The 10,324-nt window shown below is 35.2% G+C and overlaps 1 long non-coding RNA gene across 1 annotated transcript; it reads left to right on the forward strand.

Annotated features, from left to right (window-relative positions):
• Positions 1–2,127: 2,127 nt before the first annotated feature.
• Positions 2,128–8,078, forward strand: LOC111205338. The gene is made up of 2 exons (XR_002657841.2): positions 2,128–7,467; positions 7,688–8,078. It is a non-coding gene; the product is annotated as an uncharacterized LOC111205338 (long non-coding RNA).
• The last annotated feature ends 2,246 nt before the right edge of the window (positions 8,079–10,324 follow it).

Raw genomic sequence — 10,324 nt, forward strand, 5'->3', positions numbered from 1 at the left:
TGATAAGTGTGAAGTATTGATAGCCTATTGTGCAAACTGTGAACTTATGATTGACTAAGTGTGTAATCTAGTAGTATGAACATATGGATGATGTATGGATCTCATTTATATTTATACAATCAATTTGCCCCTTATGCTATCTTGTTTAAGTTGATTTTTCCTGAACCTCAATTGAAATGAAATGTACTTAGAAACTAAAGACTTAAAACCGGAATCACATAGACATATAAAGGAAGTAAGGCCACGGATCAGATTGGGCCTAAGGGCCGGGATCGGATCATTACAAGGCCTACATAGTCGTGTCCTATGTACTGAGTCAGTAATTTGTGGTTTAGAATCTCATACCTCACTAAGTGACTCCCCTGTTACTCACCCCTCTTTCTTCCCCTTGCAGCTGAGCAAGACGAGTAGTTGAATATGTGGACGGATTGGTGTCTTGGAATCGTTGTATTTTATTTTGGTTTTAATTAACTTTCCGATTTAATGTATTTGGTTTTAAATTATAACTTGTTTTATTTGGATATTTGATTAAAAGGTTTGATATTTTTCCGGTTTTATAAATCGGTTTAATTTGGTATTTTTTTTGTTAATAACACGCCATTTTCGAGAGTACTTGTTTTCATACCCCAGATAATACGTTCAACTCGTTCTGCATATACTGTTTTCATTTTCTTTTCATACAATTCTTACAATTGTGGTCTAGAATTAGTAAAATATATTCTGAAATGGATTTTTTTCATACAAACACATAAATGAATATTCTCTCAAAAACACCTCAAAAGTGATTTTCTCTCACGTGCGTAGTTTCTAATAAAACAGTTACGAATGGGTAAAACAAAGTTGGGTAATTTTACCAACCAAAATGTCTAGAGATTCCTAAAGTCTACTCCTATATAAATCATCATTTATATCTTGTGGAAAATAATCATATAAAGAACTTTCATTTGTTTAAGTTTTATATCATCTACAAAATATAAGAAGAAAAAAATGGTGCCTTTGAAAACAAATGCTACTTTTTTGCAATTATATTCAAGTTTGAGGAAAAATTATACTACCTCGAGGAAGAAGTTAAGGTTGTAAAATATCATGTGTGCTATTCTATTACTCAAACTTGAGGTGGTCTTGACAACTAAATCGGAATAGAACAACCAATAAAGTTAAGCTCTCTATGGAAAGATTTTGTCGTCTTAGCTACATAGTCAGAAATCTGATCTTTTGCTCGTGGAATGTGAGTAATCTTAAAGTCCAGAAAATATATCTGCAAATTATCTATCTTCTCCAGTTATATTGCAAAGCTTGGCCAATCGTGCGGCTCCTTAAGCATGGTGATTATGTATGCTTTTAAAAGAACATATTTGTGTGTGTTTAATGCGTATTAAAAGATATATTAAATTTTATTAAATCACATTATTTTTTATGATTAAATATTTTCACAATTTTAAACCAAAAAATATTAGTAAACGGAATTTACTTTTAAAAGTGTGCAATCGATCATTATATATTAGCTATCAAAAAAATACATTGACACTTTATATATATATGTATATATATATCTTTTGCAAACCAAATCTTTTATTTTAATATAGGTCTCTTAGAAACATTAGAAGTCAAACACGTATGGAATATAACAAACATGAAATTTCAGACGTAAGTTATTTAATATTTACTGTTTTCATTTTCTGTTCATAAAAATCTTACAGTTGTGGTCTATAATTGATAAAATATATTCTGAAAAGGATTTTTGTCAAAGAAACTCATAAATATTATGAGATAAGACTAACTTTGGATAATGATTATCCATTAAGCAAAATATCTTGTTTTGTCTTTTTGTATTAAGTCGGTCAATCTAACCGACTTCTTCCCTTATATATATTGCTCTCATGTTCATTTGTAAAAGTTAAGTTAATAAGAAGAAAAAGACTTATTTTTTGACTTTTTCTTACGTAATACATATATTATAAAAGTCAGCATCTTATATCCCTCTCTCTCCACCGATCAACCGATATATATATAAAGAAAGAAGAAGAACATCAGATCCTTAATTATTTTTTACAACACATTATCAGCACGAAGCTCTGACCAACTGAGGTTTATTAAACCGAAAATTCTTAACTAGTCGAGGTAATGTTTAAATTTATGTGTTTCAATATAGTTAGTTTATTTAAATTTTATTATTGTTCCGGAGTGAGAGGCTAGGCATTCTCCGTTTATTTTCGGGATGATAGGCGTTGCCTTTCCCGACTGATCGTTATGGTAGGCTATGCCTTCACTATCAGAGAAACACGTGGTAGGCGTTGCCTCCGTGAATTAAAAAAAAAGGCCAAAAATGGCAAACTAAGTCTCCTCGTACCTTGAAATAAGTAAAAGTCAAAATGGTAGACCATGTCTCCTCGGACTTTGAAAAATGATCAATATGGTAGTCTAAGACTCCTCGGATCATGTGGTAGGCTAAGCCTGCAATTTTATTCATGCTCTTTAAATTTCTGCAATTTAAATTTATGCCTTTAGTTTCTGCATTTCAATTTCCATCTCTATATATTATTATTCTATGAATTCGGTTATCATATCAAATTTGACAAAGCTCAAAATAAATGCCCTTGACATTACGGGAAATAGTTATATGACCTGGGCAGTGGGTGCAAAGATGCACCTAAGAAAAAATGAGCTTTGAGAAATCATCGATAAGTTGAAACTATATCGGATGAGAAAAAGATAAAGCCATGATAATTTACACCACTTTAATGATGGTTTATAAGATGAGGTGTATCATGAGAAAGATCAAGAAGATCTTTGAATAATCAAATCCTTGAAAGAAAGGATTCACCAAATTGTTGGAGTTGATGTAAATCCTCCGTGAGAATTGAAAAAGAAAAGAAACTCATGATACTAAACCATCAAATCGGTCCTTCTTGAAAAGGACAAGGGTGTGGATGCGGTTGAAACTGCTATCGTGGTCACTTCCACGAAAAATGAAAGTGGTCGGGTGATAAAAGGCAAACAGAAAAAAGTTTGCTATAGATATGGCCAGAAAGAAAATTGGGTACGTAGTTTTCGTACGCCAAATATTTAGCCGATCTATATCGAGATTCAAAAAGAAAAAGAGAAAGGAAGTGAAATAAACTTCATCTCTTATGAGCCCGGATCATCTTTTCATAGATTGAATACTCATCTTGATGATTCAAATTTTCTGGTTGGTCGAGAAAATGAAAATAAAATATCGATGTGATATGAGAATTATCTTCCTGAATAAGATTTTGAGATTCAGGATGGAGATGGATGTAACTGGCAGATATTGGGTCATCGTACATGACTACTAAAGGTAACAAATATTTCTCCTCTCTCAAAATAAGTAAGTACAATATCTATTACTACAAAAATTATTATTGGCTCTAGAGGAGCTTATGATGAAAAGACAAGCATAAGAAAAGGATGGCAAAAGTATAAATGAGTAGTAAACCTGAAGTTTACTGATATATAGTCATATCCAATAATGTTATCCACATTATTGTGAAATGTTGAAAAACCAGAAGTTTTTCACATATAGCATGTCAAGAAAATAAAGGAAACCATCATGGGTGTTGAATCATCAAACAAGTTCATAATATGTGATTTCTTTAAGCAGACCCCAAATTAAGATCTCACTCTAAAGGATATGAAACATAATTCATCCCAAATGGGAAAACTGAATATGTTATTGGTTCTAGAGTGGGATTCAGTATGAGATTTTAGACATGGAGTGTCATCATCTCGAGGGGGAGAATTAAAGAATCCTAGTAAGTGGAACATTGAAAAAATAATGTTTGCACTCGAAAAAGAACTTGATAAAGTAAATTCAAGTAAGATGATCCCCATGATCGGATGTAATGCAGTTGTGCATGTAATAAAGACATATATAATCCAGAGGGATAAAGTATATGGATAATTAAAAATATGCTTGCAAGTTTGCTAGAAGCATATGATAAGCTGATGGAATGAGATATGTGAAATGGATTACAATGAAAAGTAGAATAATCCATTTACAAAATGCCTGCCAGACATTTTGATGAAATAATAAAATCTCATATTCCAGCTGAAAATGCTCCAATAAGAAAATGTGTCCTAAAAGGACGATATATGAGTCTATAACACGCTGGAGACGTGATAGACCACTTTGGTTCCAAAGAGTCCTCGAAAAGGAGCAAAAATATAAATAGAGGATGAATCTCATGATGAGACCGTTGATATGGTTAATATAATAGTTAGGTACCTGGGTAAATCATCGATGATGATAAAGAGATCTCGATTAACCATATCAGTACGGATAAAAAGATGGAACCAAAGAGAAAATAGATTTCCGACAATAAAATGAAAAAGCGCTATATAAATAAGGATTATGAATCTACCTCTATGTATGAGGGTAGAGTGAATTGATTGGCCATCAATTCGATATAAAGCTCGTTAGAAAAACGAGAGATTTTTGGACCAAAAGTCCAAGGTATATATTTCTCCAGAGAATGAAATAAAAGATGACCTTGTGGTATGAAAAACGGCTTGTTCCAAGGTCACTGGAGAATATTTAAAAATAGATGCAGTATATTAAAATGTCTGGCAGGACATAAACGATTTGAGTTGCATCTTGATATTTAGAAGTCTCTGGAGAGTTAAAGATGCTCTCGGGAATGTATAAAACTCTGGAAGAATTAGAACAAGCCGTATATAAGGTATCTTGAACCAGTAACTGATGATATGTTTATGGCACAGTTCGCCGATTGCCATTTAATGAGTTTGAATTTCCAGCGTTAGGGGGAGGAATTAGAAAATTTTCTAAAGAGATTACATGGTGTACATAGTCGTTGTTACACCTTAATCACCCTACGAATCAAAGAGATCTGGAAATTCAAGAAATTGTGCATTTGCATAATTTGGCAAACCAGTTACCAGATGTGTTCATAGATACGATATGATATACCCGCTGAAAATGTTCCATCAAGAGTTGATGTTCCTAAAGAACAATGTGATGGTAACAAAATAAATGAACCTAGGGTTCAGTTAAAGAGGGGGAGACTAGCGGGTTCTAGGGAAAAAAATCCCCGAAAGAAATTGGTTGAGAAATGTTGCAAGGTTCCTGAAGAAACTGATACTGAAAAATTTCTGAAAGAAGACATAAGTGAAAAGGTTCAAAGAGAACCTGATACTGAAAGATGTCTGAAAGAAGGCATAGATGAAAATGGTCAAGATGAACCAAATAAAGATGATCCAGATGACGAAAAAGGAACAGAAAAGTATGAGATTTCCATCAACTACACCCTTGATGAAAAAGTTATAAGATAAAAGATGTTGATGGAATGTTCTCCTTTTCTGTCCAAAGAGATCGATCATAAAAGTGATGATCCCGATCCAAGGTCCATTTTGGAATGTTAAAAAGACATGATTGAGAGGAGTTGCAGAAGGCCATTCAAATTGAATTATTCTCCCTGAATAAAAGAAATGTCTTTGGACATATAGTCATAACGCCTGAGAATATAAATCTTGTTGGGTATAAGTGGGTATTCTTGAGAAAAGTAACACGATATAAAACCTGATTAGTTGCCCAAAGATTTTCTCAGAGACCGGAAATTGATTTTGAGGAAATGTATTCTCCGGTAATGGATGCAATTATGTTTAGATTTTTGATGAGCCTAATGGCATCTAAAAATCTTGAAATGCATCTTAAAGACGTTTTGACTACATATTTGTATGGATCGTTGGATAACTATATATGCATGAAACTCCCTGAGGGATTGAAAATGCCAGGGGCATTGAAAGAAAAAACAAATCCAGGGAGATTTGTTCGGTCAAGTTACAGCGATCACTTTACGGATTAAAGCAATCCGGACGCATGTGGTACAATCGCTTAAGTGAATATCTTTTGAGTAAAGAATATGTGAATGATGCGATATGTCCATGCGTTTTTATAAAGAAATCTTCATCCGGCTTTGTGATCATTGCTGTATATGTAGATGACCTGAACATAATTGAAACTCAAAAGGAGGTTGATGATGCTCGAACTCATATGAAAGAGGAGTTCGAAATGAAAGATCTCGGAAAGACAAAATTTTGTCTTGGGCTCCAGATAGAGCATCTCCGAGAAAGAATAATTGTGCATCAATCAAATCATATGAAAAGGTTATTGAAACGCTTTTCTATGAATAAAGCGACTCCTTTGAGTACTCCAATGGTTGGTAGATCTCTCGATGTTAAAAGAGATGTTGTTTTAAAAGATCCTGGTAAGTTCTTATATAAATAAGTACTTTGGAGATGCTAATGATAATAAAGCATATGTGAGCTTATATGTCTTGCGAGTTGTATTTGATTAAATATACTTTTAGACACTAATGTCTTTGTGAGATATAGCTCATTTTCTATTTATGGAAATTAGAACGGTGTCGAGAACATATTCGTTCTCTCCAAGGTACATATTGATTTAGGATTGATTTATCCTAGAAACCCCGAGTTTTGTATGGTTTTGCAGATACATGCTATTTATAAAGTCGAATGTAAACCAGATATGGTTTTACAATTGGTGGAACCGCGATCTCTTGGCGGTCCCAGAAACAAACTCTGGTTGCGACATCTTCAAATCATGCAAAAACTATTGCGCTTCACGAAGCATGTCGAGAATGTGGGTGGCTTCGGTCAATGAGTCACCACATACAATAATCAAGCGGAATAGTTAACGAGAAAGAGCTGACGAAAATATTTGAAAATAATTTGGCGTGGGTCGCTCAACTCAAAGAAAGCTATAACTAGAGTGAAGTACATCCCTCCAAGATTTTTCTCATACATACGAGAACTCGAGAAAAATAAAGAAGTGGACATCGAGTATGTATGGTCATACGACAATCTGGCTGACTTGTTCACAAAAGCTCTTCCGACTACAACATTCCGGAATGCAGCATTTGCGTGACATGTGACGAGAAAGCTATGTCCACTATTCTCAGGGGGAGATTACGGCAGTGTACTCTTTTTCCCTTGTCATGGTTTTTGTCCCAATGGGTTTTTTCATGACCAGGTTTTTAACGAGTCACTACGTAATACAAAATAGATAATCAAGGGGGAGTATTATGAGATAAAACAAACTTTGGATAATGATTATCCATTAAGCAAAATATCCTGTTTTGTCTTTTTGTATTAAGTCGGTCAATCTAACCGACTTCTTCCCTTATATATATTGCTCTCATCTTCATTTGTAAAAGTTAAGTTAATAAGAAGAAAAAGACTCATCCTTGACTCTCTCTTACGTAATACATATATTATAAAAGTCAGCATCTTATATCCCTCTCTCTCCAGATCAACCGATATATATAAAGAAAGAAGAAGAACATCAGATCCTTACTTATTTTTTACAACAATAAATGATTATTCGCTCAAAAAAACCCACAAGAATGAACTTTTTTCACGTGAGTAGTTTCTAATAAAAACAGTTACGAATGGGTGCAACAAAGTTGGGTAATTTCACCAACCAAAATGTCTTAAGATCCCTAAAGTCTTCTCCTATATAAATCAACATTTTATATCTTCTGCAAACATAATCATCTAAAGAATTTTCATATGTTTTTGTTTTATATCTTCTGAAAACATAAGAAAAAAATGCTGCCTTCGAACAGAAATGTTATAGTTTGTGCATTGATATTGTTGGTGATACTAAGTGTTTCGCCTTTGAGTGCAGGAAAAGGTTTATTCTTTAGTCCTGCAGAATGTGTGAAGAGAATCCAAAATGTGGAGGGATGCGCTGATGCCATAACTGCCATATTACTTTGGGATTTTAGCCACCTTAAGCACGGTTGCTGTGATGTTCTGGAAGGTTTAACCGAAGATTGCTGGCCAATAGTGTTCCCCCACCAGCCTCTTGTTCACACGATGATCAAAGGAATATGTTTTTTTCCCATAGAAACGACTGTTTCTTCTATAATTAATCAACTGCTATGATGATACGTATGAGCAAGTAAACCAATAAAAATGCCTTGTAATAGGTTTTATCTTATTATTCTTATTTTGGATGATATTATATAATGAGAAGCTATCTAATTAATATGTTCCTTTTTTTCTTCTCTCTGAAATGTTTCCTTCTATTTAATCAATACGCAAACAAAATTATTGCTGTTCTATGAGGGAAATAAGTAGCTTCCTTAAGCTCTCTAGAACTGAAGCACAGTTTTTCAGGATGATTATGTTATGTGAAACATATTCTTTGATTACAGCACGACTACCAATGTGTGGTATAAAAACAAAATTGGAAACTGATGATGGTAAACATCAAAAAAAAAAAACCCTCAAAACAAACATCAAAACAAAACAGAGAAAAACCTTTGTCAAAAAAATAATAAAAACATCAAAAGGCAGAGTCTGAAACAGTATCATGTGTAGTATTTCCTCTTTTCTAACATACCGAGACGATCAAAAGTAGATAAAATCCAACTCTTAAAATGTGTCATCGACACGGCAAATAATTTCTATAGTTTGAAGAAGACATTTAAAGAAATATAATCAAATGGCCAGAGGTATGTATAAAGCAAAAATAATATTCATGGCTGCTTATGTCGATTGGTTAGATTATTAGGCAAATTTAAGAACTGTACTATATGATGCAAGATTTTTTTTTTCTTCGAACGGCTATTCTATTACTCAAGCTTGAGATGGTCTGGGGAACCAGACCGGAACAGAACAACTAATGTAATACAATTCTCTATTACTCAAGCCTGAGGTGGTCTGGCTATCTTAGCTAATGAATCAGACGATACATTTTCCGAATGAGGAATAAAAACAATCGAGAACTCCGTAAATCTGATCTTCAACTTCATAAACTCCTCCAGCTCAGTAGAAAAGTTTGGCCATGCTCCGGGGTCTCTGATCATCGAGATTAAGTCCTTGCAGTCGGTCCCAAAGGATTGACATGTCGATACCTGAAGCATACACTCCATTGCCCAAGATAAAGCCTCCAGTTCTGAGTGCACTCAAAAGTTGCGTCACTCCTCTTGAGTTTATCCATGTCCACCCATAGCCACTAAAGAGTGTGTTATGTGTCCATGATCCATCTATCATGCATCTCTCTGAGATTGGAGCCCGTTCTGGGTTTTGTGCTTCCACCAATCCTTCTGGTCTTTGGTTTCTTTCAAACCAGGCCAAGCATTCTGATTCCGCGTGTCTATCAGTTTCCAAAGGGTCCCTGTCTATCCCTCTAAATAGTTTATCGTTCCTCGCTTTTCAGATGTACCATATGATCCAAGGATATGGATCCTTGTCCAATTCCAGATCTTAAATATCATTCTTTCGCCAGAAGAGGTAATCTATATTTGTGAAGTGGCTTCCACTTGGGAATAGTGTTGGCGGGGTTGGTGTTGTCGCGTGTGCCCAAGTCTGTAGGGACGGAGGCCATTCGAAGATGGCATGATTTATAGTTTCATCATCTGCACCACACCGAGGGCAATGGTTATCACATCTCATATGACGATGAGTCAGACTACTCGTTACTGCTAACTGTCCAGATATCATTTGCCAGACGTGATGTCTGATCTTTGAAGGCGCTTTTATTTTCCAAGCATAGGCCTGGAGCTTTGTAATACTAGGTTCATGTGCCTCCATTGTTTTCTCCTTAAGCAAGTTAGTTGCCACCCAATAACCTGATTTGACAGTGTACATTCCATTCTTCGTATAGCTCCAACAATATCCATCTCGATGATAATCCTGGCTTATGCCCAGCGATTGGATCAATGGGATGTCATCCTGATGGACATAGTTTTCTAGCATCTGATTATTCCATCTCTTCGGGTTCTCAATCATCTGTTCACTTACTGGCAAGATTGAGTGAAGCACCGGTGCAATTGGCCTAGCTGGTCTTGCCGGTATAGTTGGGATCCAAAGATCTTCCCAGATCCTAATTTCATTACCAGAATGTACCTTTTGTCTAATCCCCAACTTTATCAATGGCTTTGCAGCCATTATACACTTCCATCCATATGAGGGATTGTTCACAACGTTTAGTCGCAACGGCGAGCTACATCGGAAATATCGTCCTCTCAGAACCCTTGCCAATAAGGAGTCAAGAAATTGTACTAATCGCCATAACTGTTTCCCAACTAATGCGAGGTTAAACTCATGAATCATCATGAATCCTATTCCTCCTTCATCTCTTGATTTGCAGAGTTTCTCCCACTTAACCCAGTGAATTCCTCTTTTAGGAGGGTTTGAGCTCCACCAGAACTGTGCAATAGCGGCTCGGATTGGTGCTGAGCATTGCACGTGGGCCAACTTTAAGACCGAATTCCGTGGGAAGTATTTTATGCCGGAAGCATTTGACCAGCTCGAG

Source organism: Brassica napus, chromosome C1, assembly GCF_020379485.1.
Source record: "Brassica napus cultivar Da-Ae chromosome C1, Da-Ae, whole genome shotgun sequence".
Taxonomy (NCBI): domain Eukaryota; kingdom Viridiplantae; phylum Streptophyta; class Magnoliopsida; order Brassicales; family Brassicaceae; genus Brassica; species Brassica napus.